The following is a 15974-nucleotide window of genomic DNA, read 5'->3' on the forward strand; positions in this document are numbered from 1 at the left end:
ATACCCTGGGGCTGTGGGAGAGAAATGGCAAGCCATGGAAGAATAGAGGAGCCAGAAAGATGGGAATAGAAAGTCTGTGCTAAGTACGAGGCAGGACTGGTCTTCAACCTTGATGTCTTATGATACTGTAGTTAATTTTGTTCACTACCAGCTATTTATTTGCAAGCGTTCATGGATCAACATTCTGCATAAGGTGTGGGCAGTTATCTTCTTCATCGATGTGTGGCCATATGCTTCTCTTCCTCTCCTTAAATCCTCCCTCCATCCTGAGACCACTCTTTCTTAATGTTCTAATTTTAAATAAATGCATGTAAATGTATGTAAATTATGTCACGGTAACACCTTTCTTGTACATAGTTCTCTATATGTCATTTTCCCCAAGCTTTATCATATTTGGTGCAGAATTCTCAATACACTGGAACTGTAAAACATTTACGATCAACCAATTTGCAGCATTACAGCAACATTTTTGTACCTTTTAGCTGGCTTTCCCTTGTCAGTGTAGTTGTTGTGTTGTTTAAATAATCGATGTGGGTTTGGCCAAACAGGTATGTAATTAGGACTCAGTTTGCACTCAGCAGTCAAAGGACAGAGTAATAAAGCAAAATGCTCGGGTCTCAAAGGTCTCTTCTCTGTAGGAGGAGGACACTGGACCCAGAAAGGAAGATGTGCTTACCGAGTTCCATACTAGGGATATTTCCACATAGCGAGTCTGATGCTACCACCCTCTCACCAAAAAGAAGGGTGGACTCCATCCACAGTAGAGCAGTCTAAACAGTCTCCTCTTGTTCAAATTTAGTTCAGATTTGAATAACTTCTTTCCTACAGTAGATTTCCAGCTCTGGCTGAGAGGCATGTCAGCCTCAGAGCCTAGCTATTTAAACTCTGGGAGAGTTTTCTGTAATGTGTAAGAAAAAGTAAATGCTGCCTACTTCAACTTGAGTACTCATATCGTCCCTCACCAGAAGAGAAAACAAAGACCCAGAATAGCTGGTTCTTTTTGGGCCAGGAGCAGCCTTTAAAGAGGCTTAATTAAGACCAAACCCTTCCACTTCTTTGAAGGAAGCGGGAGTTCTGGGTTCCAGTCCTTTGGTGCCCTGATGTACCAGGATCTGGGCCATCATCATACCATGAGGCCTGAAGGAGGTGGAATGTGGAGTGCGTGGGGAGTCAGTGCACCTGAGGGTCAGCGCCTCTCATCCTTGCAGCGTGTCACACTTTCGACATCATGTGCATCCTCAGATCCCTCATGAGTATGATGGGCATGAGTTTTCAGATTTTAAAGTACTCAGTTTTTATAACATCCCTTTTCTGCTCCCAAACCGCAGAGAGCTCCTTTTCTTCTTGTAGCTTCACACCTGTTTCTCAGGCTGACTTTCCAGGCCCCCAGTGCTGCATTCTCATCTGACCTATCCTGTCTCCAGTACCTGCCCTATCTCTGCTGTTCTAAGTCTACAGAGCTTGTGTGTCCTTGTCTTCACTCCTATGCTAGTTTATCTCCATGTGCTTCCTTTTCCCTTTCTCAGGTTGTCATCTCAGTCCACTCAACTGCACAAACTCCACCTGACTAGATATAGTTCAACAAATGTTTCTCGCACATGTTAGAAAAATAACTGAGAAGTGGGCCGGACGCAGTGGCCCACACCTATCCCAGTACGTTGGGAGGTCAAGGCAGGTGGATCACTTGAAGCCAGGGGTTTGAGGCCAGCCTGGTCAATGTGGTGAAATCCGGTCTCTACTAAAAAAAAAAAAAAAAAAAAAAATCACAAAGCTTAGCCAGATGTGGTGGTGCACACTGTAATCCCAGCTATTCAGGGGGCTGAGGTGGGAGGATCACCTGAACCTGGGAGGCGGAGGTTACAGTGAGCCAAGATCACACCACTGCACTCCACTCTGGGCGATAGAGCGAGACTCTGTCTCAAAAAAAAAAAAAAAAGAAAAAAAGAAAGAAATGAAAAATAACTGAGAAGGGAATATGTGTTATATCCCTTAGCTGAAAGCAAACATTAGAGGACATAAGATGGGATGATAAAGAGATGGACCCAATTTAAAAAGGGCCATAGAAGGGAGAGTCAGGTAGGAGAAGGAAGCTGAGGATGGACAGAGGATGGAAGGATACAGAGGTTTGTGAAAGACACCAACAGGGGTTGTTTAGCCCAAAAGGAGTACCCTTCTTGTCTCTAACCATTCCCTCTGTTTTCCCAAAATAAATATCTCTTAAGCAACAAGTATGAAGAAACTAGTCCCTGGCCTCAAGTACCCAAGATGGTACTGAAGGAAGGAGTGCCTTTGCCAGGTCACCGATAAGTCTTCCTATGTTCTATGGGCGGGGTCACCATGCCTTCCAAGAGAGTCATTTCCCCTCATTGAGATTCAGTTTTCTTATCTACACAAGGAGGAAACTGGATTAGGTCTGGGTTCTCAGGCTTAGATGTGCACCAGGATCACCATGGCAAAGTTTTCAGGTTGCCCACCCAAATCAACCCACCTTGCTCCCAAGGCAAAGGGATGCAGTGAGGCACAGGAGGCCCAGCCAGACTGACTTTCCCAGTCTCTGTGAGCAGAAGTAATTCATGCTACTTCCAAGTCCAGGTCTTACAACATCCGACTGGCCTCCTCTGTGATTTTTTTCTTCTCAACAGCTAGAACGCCAAAATGGACATAAGTGTGCCCCAACTTTAATCATGCAGATAATGGTAATGTCCTAGAAATGGCCTGAACAGTAAAATGGAAGGAGGCCACATCCCTGAATAATTGTTAAGCACAGTTATTTTGCTAGCCTGGACTGTTCGTTTTGGGACTGTTATGTGAGATTAAAATATTTATATATTTTTACCCACCATACTCTGATATTTCATTCCATGAGCTTAGCCTTACCCTAACAAATTCAACAGCTTTTGGAGCTATTATAAATACAAATCCCTGGGCCCTAATCCCAGAAATTTGGGTTCTATGGATCAAAGATAGGACTATAGCATGTGGGTCTTTTAAAAGTGCATTAGGTTTGTTGATGTGCTGCAAAGTTTGAACACTACTGGATTAGATGAACTAAAGTTTTCTTTTTAATCATAGGAAGTTCTAGTCCTGATGAAGGAATAAAGGTTGCTGCCTATGTATTCAGAGCTTTTGAAGACAACACTGAGGCAAAATAATTCAATTTAACTCAAAGAGCTTCTACCTCCTACACAGTCTCCCAGAACTAGCAAGGCAGTCCTTTTATACTGAAAGTCCTTCACTATAGGATACATCTGTGAGCAAACGCAAAGTCACTGTAAGAGGAACTCATGTTTCCAAAACAGTGACAAGTTAAAAGAGGTGTCACACGCATGAAATGCCTCCTTTTCACTCCAGCAACCAGTGAACTGGCTGGTTTGGGATAACATGGCTGTTTTAAATCCTTAATCCTTCAGGTTTCAAAGTATGCTAAACCTTATTCGAAATCATATACAATAATCATTACAAAGATGTTTAACGGTAATAATAATAAACAATGGAGCTTTTATGGTATGCTAGGCACTAGTTTATTTACGTTTTATTCTTAGAAGAATGCCCAGGAGGCAAATACTATTATTATTCCCCCTTTAGTGATGAAGAAACAGAAGCACAAAGACTTTAGGCAATGTACAAGGTCACGTGTATAATAGGTGGTCCCCCAGGAGCAAACGAGGATAGTCTGATTCTGTAGGCCACACTTTTTGCCACTCATCTTTATTTGAAGGAAAAAAGCAAACTTGCTTATAACCACACAGAAAGATAAAGGTAGAATGCTCCTGAAAAAAATTCTACCTCACAGGATTGTTTTGAGGATTAAATGGCAAACCATTATGATTAATTTAATTATGATTAGATAAGGACTCTGTGCTAAGTAGGTAATTGAAAAAAATTCAATATATCAAAAGGATTGATATCTTTAATATATAAAGAGGTCATCAGTTTAATAAGAAAAAGATGTAAACGTAATATAAATTAAATCAAGAGGCTATCATAGTTTGCCTACCCAATCCACACAAGATTAAAAATATAATGTAGTGGGGGCATAGGTACAGGAAGGGGATGTTCTCATGCAGTCCTCCCAGGAAAGCAAATTGATGCATTTGCTGTCTTTGCTGTCTTTGAGCTAAGCCCCATTTGAGCTAAGCAATGTGAGCTAAGCCCCATTCTAGTTTCCAGGCCCTCTGCACATTTGGCTGCTTTGCCTCCTTGTTGACACTCCCCTCTCCTCTTAATCCTTCTTTAGGTAAGAGACTTGCCTCAGTCAACTCTGGCCGAAGTGGTCTTTCAGGTGGCGTCCTCACTGGAGGCTTGAACAGGCCCTGAGGTTTGTCTCACATAGGGTCAAAGGGCATGGTCACAAGAGCTGGCCGAGCTTCTGGGATCTGCTGCTCTGCGTGTGTTCCCATCATCCTCCCCAGCTCAGGCTGTTCCAGGAACCCCATGTTCTCTGTGAGAATGTGGGCTGAGCTGTCTGACCTGTCATAATAAATGCCCCTTCAGAGATCTCTCCTGGGTACAGGAAACAGATGCCTGTTAGAAGAGGAATATGAGGTGGGAGGCAGGGTTGGGAAGATAAACCCTTGACCCTGCCCACACAAAGTGTGATCACTTCCCTCTTCTTTATACCTTTCACCTTCTTCTTTCTTTCATTTTTTTGAGACAGGATCTCACTTTGCCACCCAGGTTGGGGTGCAGTGGCGTGAACACAGCTCATTGCAGGCTCGACCCCGTGCTCCAGTGATCCTCCCACCTCAGCCCTTCAAGTAGCTGGGACCACAGGTGTGCACCACCACATCCAGCTAATGTTACCTTTCCCCCTTTATCCGTTTATATCCCTTCCTCATCCAACTTCCATGCTGTCTTCTCTTGACTAGATTGTGCCCTCAATACACATCTCTCTTTTGCACACTGCCATGACTTTTGTATTCTATTTTCCTTTTAGGCTTTGCACTGTTCAATTTTATGTGTTCTTTTCTGTGTGTCTTGCATTCACACTCACTGTTTGGGTATAAAGTGACAAGTTGGACAGATTTCTGGAGCCAGGCCAATTATAAGACTTTCATTTAAAGGCCGATATTCAATGTGTCTTGGTTTCAGCCCCTGTGGGCGCAGTCCACACACTAATGCAGGGCTTGTGGAACATGGGGGCCTACTTTGTTTTGCTGAGCGACCTCACCCACACAATTGCCCTCTCTGATTCCCCTTTCCCTCTGGTAGTTCTCTAGTCCTGATCCCCTTCTGAGTGGTATCCCCACTGTGCCCCAGCTCTGGAAAGTCTCCTGCTGGGAGGGACTTTACTCACATGCAAGCCATGTAAATTGTTTACCATTTACAATTCTACCAGCAATCTGGAAGAAATTCAGTTCCTCAACATTCTTACCAATACTTATTAAAGTTAGTCATTTTAATCTTAGCCATTCTGATAGGTGTCTATTGGTATCACGTTGTGATTTTAAGTTGCATTTCCCTAAAAACTAATGATATTTGAGCATGTTTTTAAATGTGTTTGCCATTCAGACATCTTCTTCTTTGAAATGTCTGTTAAAATATTTTGCCTATTTTTAAATCGCATTATTTGTATTTTTATTGTTGAGTTTTCTGGATAATAGTCTTTCATCACAGATATATGCTTTGCAGCTAATATAGATGTGCAGTATTTACCAGTTTTCAATATTGCTTTAACAGCATCCCACAAGTTTTGCTGTGCTGTTTTTGTTTTCATTCAGATCAAAATATTTTCTAACTTCCCTTTTGGTTTCTTGTTTGATCTATGTTTTTGCAGAAAATATGGTATATCCTGGTGGATGTTCCATGTGCACTTGAAAAGAATGGGTGCTCTGCTATCATTGTGTGTTCTTTAAGTGTCAGGGGAGGTTGATTGATAATGTTGTTCAAGTCTTCAATACTCTTGCTGATTTTCTGCCTTCCTGATTTACCAGTTATGGATAATAGATATTGAAAACTCAGGCTACAATTATGGATTTGTCCATTTCCCCTTTCAGTTCTTTCCATGTTTGCTTCAGGTAATTTGAAGCCATGTTTTCAGTGGCTTGAGCGTTTAGAATTGTTCTGTCCTGTTGATTAATGGATCCCGTTATCCTTTGAAAATGAATCTATTGGGCCTGGGTAATAGTCTTCCTTCTGAAATCTATATAGTCTAATATTGATATAGCTACTCCAGCTTTCTTCTGACCAGCATCAGCACGGTGTATGTTTTCATATCCTTTTACTGTTAATTTCTTTGTGTCTTCATATAATGTACATTTCTTGTAGATAGTGTACAGTTGAGTCTTCTTTTTTTAAATCCAGTCTGTATCTGGCTTTTAATTGGTGTGTTTAGACCATTTACGTTTAATGAGATGATCGATATGGTTAGTTTGAGTTTAATGTCTTGCTGTTTTTGTGTTTATCCCATCTATTCTTTGTTCTGTTTTTTGATGTATTTCTGGCCTTCATTTGGACATATCAAGTATTTTTTATGGTTTCATTTTATCTTCTTGGTTGGCTTTTTAGCTATACCTCTTTGTTTTGTTACTTCAGGGTTGCATTAGGATTTATAGTACACCTCTGTAACTTACCACAGCCTACTTTCAACTGATATTATTATTTATTTTATTTATTTATTTTTTTTATGAGATGGAGTTTTGCTCTTGTTGCTCAGGCTGGAGTGCAATGGCGTGCTCTTGGCTCACTGCAACCTCCACCTCCTGGGTTCAAGGAGGTGGGTTCAAGGACCCTCCTGTCTCAGGGTCCTGAGTAGCGGAGATTCTAATTTTTGTATTTTTAGTAGAAATGGGGTTTCACCATATTGGCCAGGCTGGTCTCAAACTCCTGACCTCAGGTGATCCACCTGACTCTGCCTCCCAAAGTGCTGGGATTACAGGCCTGAGCCACCGCACCCGGCCGCCAGCTGATATACTACTTCTGTAGCATAAGAACCTTACAATAATATACTTCTATTTCTCTCCTTTCAGATTTTGTGCTGATATTGTCATGCATTTTACTTTTATATATGGTGTAAACCACATTATACCATACATAATAATTGCTTTTTTTTTTTTATACCTGAGATGGAGTCTTGCTCCGTCACCCAGGCTGGAGTGCGGTGGTGCAATCTCGGCTCACTGCAACCTCTGCCTCTCAGGTTCAAGTGATTCTCCTGCCTCAGCCTCCCGAGTAGCTGGGATTACAGGCGCCCACCACCATGCCCAGCTAATTTTTGTATTTTTAGTAGAGATAGGTTTTCACTATGTTGGCCAGGCTGGTCTCAAACTCCTGACCTCAGGTGATCCACCCACCTCAGCGTCTCAAAGTGCTGGGATTACAGGCGTGAGCCACCGCACTTGACCAATAACTGCTATTTTTAAGTCAATTATATTTTAAATAAATTTAAATAATGAGAAAAATCATACATAGTTACCATTTATAACATTCCTTATTCCCTTGTATAGATGCAGATTTCCATTTTCTTCCTGCCTGTATAAATTTTTAACATATGTCTTGCAGTGTGGATTTGCTGGTGATAAATTCTTTGTTTTGAGTTTATTTTGCCTGAGTTTTTGAAAGATATTTTTGCAAAGTGTAGAATTTGCAGGAATTTCATTTTTCATACTTTCAGAACTTTAATGATGCTTTTGCACTGTATTCTTTCTTATGTTATTTCAGATGAAAAATCTAATGTCAAGTTTATCTTTGTTTCTCTGATCATAACATATCTTCTTCTTCTTTTTTTTTTTTTTTTCCTTAGACAGAGTTTCACTACTCTTGTCGCCCAGGCTGGAGTGCAATGGTACAATCTCGGCTCACCGCAACCTCTGCCTCCTGGATTCAAGCGATTCTCCTGTCTCAGCCTCCCAAGTAGCTGGGACTACAGGCGTGCGTCACCAGGCCCAGCTAATTTTTGTATTTTTAGTAGAGATGGGGTTTCACCATCTTGGCCAGGCTGGTCTCGAACTCCTGACCTCATGATCCACCCGCCTCGGCCTCCCAAAGTGCTAGGATTACAGGCGTGAGCCACCGCGCCTAGCCTTCTTTTTTTTTGAGACAGAGTCTTGCTCTGTTGCCCAGGCTGGAGTGCAGTGGCACGATCTCAGCTCACTACAACCTCCGCCTCCTGGGCTCAAGCCATTTGTCCACCTCAGCCTCCAGAGTAGCTGGGACTACAGGCATGCTCCACTATGCCCTGCTAATTTTTATATTTTTAGTATAGATGAGGTTTCACCATGTTGGCCAGGCTGGTCTCAAACTCCTGACCTCAAGTGATTCACTTGCCTGGGCCTTCCAAAGTGCTGGGGTTACAGGTATGAACCACCGTGCCTGGCGCTGACTATAACATGTCTTTTTTTGTAAGATTGCTTCTAAGGTTTTCCTTATCATTGTTTTCTCCACCTCTCACTTGGAGCATGATATACCTTGATGTTTTGTTCTTGGGGCTTGCTGAGATTTTTGTATCTGTGAATGTATACTTTTCATCAAGTTTTGAAAGCTTTTGGCCATTATATCTTCAAAACATTTTAATTTCCCCCGTTCTCCCGTTTAGAGACTGCAGGGCTACTTGCATTTATTGTATACTATTTTTTTCTTATGCAATTTCTAATCTGCCATTAATCGCAACCAGTGTATTTTTTTTTAATTTCACATATTGTAGTTTTTATTTCTAAAAGTTTGAATTTTTTTTTTTAATCATCTAAAACTCAACCCTTTCTTTTGCTTATGTAGAATTTAGTTGTGGTAACTGTTTCTCTGTTAATTCTGAAATTTGTAATTGCTCTCGTTCGGTTTCCATTGACTGATCGTTCTCCTCATAAAGGTTTGTGTTTTCCTGCTCTTTTACATGCTTGGTAATCCTTGATTGGATTTCAGATGTTTTGAATTCTACATTGTTGGCTTACCTTGTAGGAATATTTGTATATTCCTATAAATCTTCTTGAGCATTGTTCAAGGATACGTTTAAGCTATTTGGAACCACTTTGATCCTTTTGGATATTTTATGATTTGTTAGACAGCTCTGAAGAAGCACTTAGCCTGGAGTTAATGATCAACCACTACTACCCAGATTAAGGGTGGGTCTGCCTGTCCCAGCCCACTGACTCAAATGTTAATCTCCTTTGGCAACATCCTCACAGACACACCCAGGATCAATTATTTACATCATCCAATCAAGTTGACACTCAGTATCGACCATCACAGGAGCCCTGTGTAGATCTCTAAGGTCGTGTCTCCATGCAGCTTTCTCATTTCACATCTTCTATCCTAAAGGCTCAAGTTTCTTTGGCCTCTCAGTTTCATGTCCTGAACTCAGGTAGTCTGAAGACTCTAAGTTTACTCTTCCTTTGCTTTTGCCTAAAATCTCTATAGACAGTAAGCTGAGTGATTGTAGGGCTCACCTTGTTTGGTTCCTCTCTCTCAATGATGAGTGTGTTTCGTGGCCTCAAATTCAGTGTCTTGAAAATAAGTTTTAATGCTTTTTGTTAGTTTTTTATAGTTTTGGGTGGGGAAGTAAATCAGGTCCGTGTTATCCATCTTGGTTGGAAGATGTTCCCAGTCTTTTTTTTTTCCTTTCTTTTTAAATTAATACATAATAATTGTATCTACTTATGAGATACACTGGAAACTTCGATACATGCATACAATGTGTAATATCAAATTAGGGTAACTAGGATATCCACTACCTCAAACATTTATCATTTCTTTGTGTTGGGAACATTCCAAGTCTTTTCTTCTAGCTATTTTGAAATGTACAATAAATTATTGGTAACTATAGTCACCTTACTATGCTACTGAATGCTAGAAATTATTCCTTCTACTTAACTGTATTTTTCTACCCATTAACTAGCCTTTCTTACCCCTCATTTTCCATCCTTTCCTAATCTCTGGTAACCATCATTCTACTTTCTACGTCCATAGGATCAACTTTTTGAGCTCTTGGATATGAATGAAATGTACAATATTTGTCTTTCTGTGACTGACTTATTTCACTTCACATAATGACCTCCAGTTCCATCCATGTTGCTGCAAATGACAGTTCATTTTTTTATGGCTGAATAACATTCCATCGTTTATATATTACATTGTCTTTATTTGTTAATCCATTGATGGGCACTTAGGTCAATTCTATAACTGGGCTATTGTAAATAGTGTTGCAATAAACATATGCATGCAGATACCACTTTGATATATTGATTTCCTTTCTTTTGGGTACATACCCAGCAGTGGGATTGCTGGATCATATGTTAGTTTTATTTTTAGTTTTTTAAGGCATCTCCATACTGTTCTCTATAGTGGTTATACTAATTTACATTCCCACCAGTAGTGTATGAACATTCCCTTTTCTCCACATCCTCACCAGAATCTGCTATATATTTTTCTTTTTGATAATAGTCATATTAACTGGGGAGAGATAATATCTCATTTGAGGACTAAGCTCTGATTTTTTTTAATCTTACCCAAATTCCTATCTAAGGGGTCTAGGGAGTCATATCCTACAAACCATAAATTCTCATCAGATGAGTTTTATTTAACCCTATATATCGTGACTTACTTTCCAATCTGACTCTGGCATAACATTACGAGACAAGGAAGAAAACAAAAATATTTTACCCCAAAACGTGTGTTAGTCAAGGTTCCCTAGAGGGACATAACTAATAGGATTGATGTATATATATAAAGGGGAATTTATTAAGTATTAACTTACATGATCACAAGATCCCACAATAGGCTATCTGCAAGCTTGAGCAGCAAGGAAAGCCAGTGGGAGTCTCAAAACTGAAGAGCTTGGAGTCTGATGTTTGAGGGCAGGAAGCATCCAGCACAGGAGAAAGATGTAGACTGGGAGCCTAGGCCAGTCTCGCCTTGTCACATTTTTCTGCCTGCTGATTAGATTGTGCCCACCAGATGAAGGGTGGGTCTGCCCCCCGCCAAAAGTCAATTTCCTTCGACAACACCCTCACAGACACACCCAGGATCAATACTTTGCATCCTTCAATCCAATCAAGTTGACACTCAGTATCAACCATCACAAGTTCACCCCTTGTCAACTTGAATCCATACACATCTCCTGAGAACACACATAATCTTCAAATAAAGACAATAATAAGGTTATAATTATGCTAACATAATACAACTATCCTTCGTACAACCGGAAACGCACCAATCCCCAACCCAAATACTGTTACATAAAGTTAACAATACTTACATGCTGATATGAAGTCAATAAATCTTAGGTCACATGATAAAGGAAAAGGAAATAAAATGAAGATATTTTCTTAGTACAAGTGTATACATGCACAAACATGCATTTAACAAAAGAAGGAGGAAATATTCATGGCAGTTACAGTCTTTGTTTCTGCAGCTGGTCACGTGGTCGTAGCTGGTATTGATGACCTTCTACTACCCATTCTGTATTCCCTTTGCCTTCAGCAAGCACCTCAGCAGGTCGTGGTTTTTTTTCCCTGGCAGAGTGACCCAAACCATCATTCCTGAGGGGTCTGGGCCATTTGTCCTGCCTGAATTGGGCTGTTGTGGTTTTCCATTGACCTTAATCACAGGGCATGGTAATACTAAGAGACTCCCTAATGGATCTCCTGTATTCCATGCATACTCTTCCTTACCTCCGTTGTGGAGTAGTAGACTGATTTCATCTTGATAGCGTGGTCAATCACCCCAGCCAACACTGTAACTCCCTTCTTAGCCTTCATAGACTTAAAGGTAGGAGGAGCCCAAAGTGTCCAGGTGTCAATCTTAACTTCCAGTTTAATGGAATTGTTGTTGTGTCTCCTGGTGACAGTGTTCCTCCCTCCCTCTGAAACTAAGACCTCTAGGCCAACGGAATGTAATGTCACAGGAACAGGAAGCAAAAATTTTGCTAGTGAATCACTAGGGGTGATGGTAAATGGTGCCACTTCCACTTCCACCCATTGATTCCTGGACCTGTGAATCCTGGCTATGGGAGAAACAGTACCATATATTGGAAACTGATTCAAAGCATACACAGCCTTCTGGAGAACTTTGCCCCAGCCCTGCAAAGTATTGTCACCTAGTTGGCATTGTAATTGTGACTTCAAAAGGACATTCCACCATTCTATCAATCAAGATGCTTAAGGATAATAGGGAACATGGTAAGACCAGTGAAATCCATGAGCATAAGCCCACTGCCACATTGCTTTAGCCATAAAGTGACTGCCTTGGTCAGAGGCAATGCTGTGTGGAATACCATGACAGTGAATAAGGCATTCTGTGAGTCCACAGATGGCAGTCTTGGCAGAAGCATTGCATGCAGGATAGGCAAATCCACATCAGGAGTAAGTGTCTATCCCAGTGAGGACAAACCTTTGCCCTTTCCATGATGGAAGAGGTTCAATATAATCAACCTGCCACCAGGTGGCTGGCTGATCACCCCGAGGAATGGTGCCATATCGAGGGTTCAGTGTTGGTCTCTGCTGCTAGCAAATTGGGCACTCAGCAGTGACCGTAGCCAGGTGAACCTTGGTGAGTGGATGTCTATGTTGCTGAGCCCATGCATAACCTCCATCCCTGCCACCATGGCCACTTTGTTCATAGGCCCATTGGGCAATGACAGGGGTGGCTGGGGAAAGAGGCTAAGTGGTGTCCACAGTGGGTCATCTTATTCACTTGATTATTAAAGTCCTCCTCTTCTAAGGCCACTCATTGGTGAGCACTCCCATAGGATGCAAATATCTTCATAGCTTTTGATCACTCAAAGAGGTCCATCCACGTACATCTTCCCCAAATTTCTTTGTCACCAATTTTCCAATCATGCTTCTTCCAAGTCCCTGACCAATCCAGCCGAACCACTGGCTACAGCCCATGAATTAATATATAATCACACATCTGGCCATTTCTCCTTCCATGCAAAGTGCATGACCAGGTGCGCTGCTTGAAGTTCTGCCCGCTGGGAAGATTTCCCTTCACCGCTGTCCTTCAGGGACATCCTAGAAAGGGGCTGTAGTGCTGCAGTTGTCCACTTCCAAGTGGTGCCAGCATATCATGTAGAGCCATCTGTGAACTAGGCCCTAATCTTCTCTTCCTCTGTCAACTGATGATAGGGAACCCCCCATGAGGCCACTGGTGCAGGCTGAGGGAGAGAAGGCAGGGTGGCAGGAGTGGAGACCATGGGCATTTGAGCCACTTCCTCATGTAACTTACATGTGCCTTCAGGACCTTCTTGAGCCTGATCACTTGATGATGCAATGCTGCTGTGCACGACCCACTTTATGGCTAGATGGTCAGAAAACACCTAGTTCATGATAGGTAGTTCAGGTCGCATGGTGAGTTGATGACCCATAGTCAAACTTTCAGTTTCCACCAAAGCCCAGTAACAGGCCAAGAGCTGTCTCTCAAAAGAAGAGTAGTTATCTGCAGAAAATGGCAGGGCCTTGCTCCAAAATCCTAGAGGCCTCCACTGTGATTCACATATGCAGGCCTGTCAAAGGTTCCAAACAGCATCCCTATCTACCACTGACACCTCAAGCACCATTAGATCTGCTGGGTCATATGGCCCAAGTGGCAGAGCAGCTTGCACAGCAGCCTGGACGTGTTGCAGGGCCTTCTCCTGTTCTGCTCGAAACTGGCAGCCTTTCGGGTCACTCAACAAATGGGATGGAGTAACACACCCAAATGAGGAATGTGCTGCTTCCAAAATCCAAATAGGCCCACTAGGCATTGTGCTTCTTTCTTGGTTGTAGGAGGGGGCCAAATGAAACAACTTATCCTTCACCTTAAAAGGACTGTCTTGACAGGCCACACACCACTGGACCCCTAGAAATTTTACTGAGGTAGAAGTTCCCTGAATTTTAGTCAGATTTATTTCCCATCCTCTGGCATGCAAATGTCTCACAAATAAGTCCAGTGCATTTGCTACTTCTTGCTCACTGGATCCAATCAGCATAATGTCATCAATGTAACGGACCAGCAGTGTGATATCGTGCAGAAGCGAAAAGCGATCAAGGTCTCTTCGAATAAGATTATGATACAAAGCCAGAGAGTTGATATACCCCTGAGGTAGGATAGTAAAGGTATACTGCTGGCCTTGCCAGCTGAAGGCAAATTGCTTCTGTGGGGTCTTATGGACAGGAATGGAGAAAAAGGCATTTATCAAGTCAGTGGCTGCATACCAGCTATCGGGAGATGTGTTAATTTGCTCAAGCAATAAAACTACATCTGGTACAGCAGCTGCAATTGGACTCACCACTTGGTTAAGCTTATGATAATCCACTGTCATTCTTCAAGATCCATCTGTCTTCTGCACAGGCCAAATGAGAGAGTTGAATTGGGATGTGGTGGGAATCCTCACCCCTGCATCCTTCCATTACTTGAAGGTGGCACTAATCTCTGTAATCACTCCAGGAATATGATATTGTTGTTGATTTACTATTTTTCTAGGTACAGGCAGCTCTAACGGCTTCCATTTGGCCTTTCCAACCATAATAGTCCCCACCCTACCAGTCAGGGAGCCAATGTGGTGTTCTCCCAGCTGCTAAGTATGTCTGTGCCAATTACACATTTTGGCACTAAGGAAATGACCATAGGATGAGTCTGGGGACCCATTATAAGTGGGACCTGAGCTAAAACTCCATTAATTACCTGACCTCCATAAGCCCCTACTTTAACTGAAGTACCACAATGACGTTTTGGGTCTCCTGGAATCAACATCAGCTCAGACCCAGTGTCCAGTAGTCCCCAAAATGCCTTATCATTTCCCTTCCCAATATACAGTTACACTGGTAGAAGGCTGGAGGTCTCCTTGGGGAAGGATAGGAGAAAGATTCACTGCATAAATTGTCCGTAATGTAATGAAATCCTCCCTCAAAAGGACCGAGCTTCCCCTTCATTCAAGGGGTTCTGGGTCTGTAAACGGGCTCAAGTCTGGAAATTTATTGAGGGGCTGTGACTTTCTGTTTTTATTATTCAAATTAGTCTTTTGTCCATTTGACCTAGAAGTTTTCTCCTTATATAAATTAAGTAGGAATGAAATTCCTATCAATTTCACCTCTAGGAACACTGTGATTAATTAGCCAATGCCAGAGCTCTACATGAGTCAGATTATTCTTATTGCTGTTTGTCTCTGCTGTCCATTATGGTAGCTACACCCACCCTGCCTCTGACGGTTGAGTGACGCCACTTGGCCTCTGCCACCTCAGGATCCAATCATTTCTACTGTATTTAAATTTTGTAGTTGAGTGACTGTGGTTCCCACTGTCAGACCTGACATACAGAGAAGAGCAAGTACAGGGCTCTTCAAAGATGCAGATGCTGCCATTACAAATCTATTTTGAAAGGCATTGGTCAAGGGTATATCTTCTGGACCCTCCAAGCTGGGATGAGTAGGTCTAAAGTGACGAATCCACTCCACCATCCCAATCTCCCTAAGCCTTTGGATCCCTTGCTCTACATTAAACCAAGGGAGATCAGGCATTTCCAGCTCACTTGCAGTGGGCCGTCTTTTAATCTGTATTTCAGCTAACCAAATAAACTATTTGAACCCTTTTTAATTCCCTGAGCTGCAATGTTAAATGCACAGTCTCTACTTAGTGGGCTCAAATCAATAAATTCAGCCTGATCCAGCTGTGTTCCTTCCACCATTATCCCATACCATTAATATCCATTCCCATTCCCTCCAGATTGCTGTTTATATAAATTAGAGAACTCAAGCAGTTCTTTTCAAGCGTAGCATACCTCCTCATGGGTCACACTCTCAACCTCACCACTAGGGGCCCACTGGGACTTTAGTCTAGTTATAGGTCTAGAAGCAAATAGGAGTGTTAGGGGTGGCTCCTGAGGAGAATCAACATTATTTTGACTGGCAACTGCCTCATGGGGGGCCATCAGTGTTGCCTCAGACAGCACAGGGTTTATCTCCTCAGACAAATGTGGAAAGTCTGATGGCAGCATGGGTTGGGGAGGGGATGTTACCACTACTGGGGATGGGAAAGCTGTATCTTCTGGCAAAAATGGTTCCTCAG

General features: G+C 42.2%; 1 pseudogene; it reads right to left on the minus strand.

Annotated features, from left to right (window-relative positions):
- Positions 1-11323: 11323 nt before the first annotated feature.
- On the minus strand, positions 11324-15695 carry LOC131381446 (uncharacterized; annotated as a pseudogene).
- Between the last annotated feature and the right edge of the window lie 279 nt (positions 15696-15974).

The sequence above is a fragment of the Hylobates moloch genome, unplaced genomic scaffold (assembly GCF_009828535.3).
Source record: "Hylobates moloch isolate HMO894 unplaced genomic scaffold, HMol_V3 SCAFFOLD_16, whole genome shotgun sequence".
Taxonomy (NCBI): domain Eukaryota; kingdom Metazoa; phylum Chordata; class Mammalia; order Primates; family Hylobatidae; genus Hylobates; species Hylobates moloch.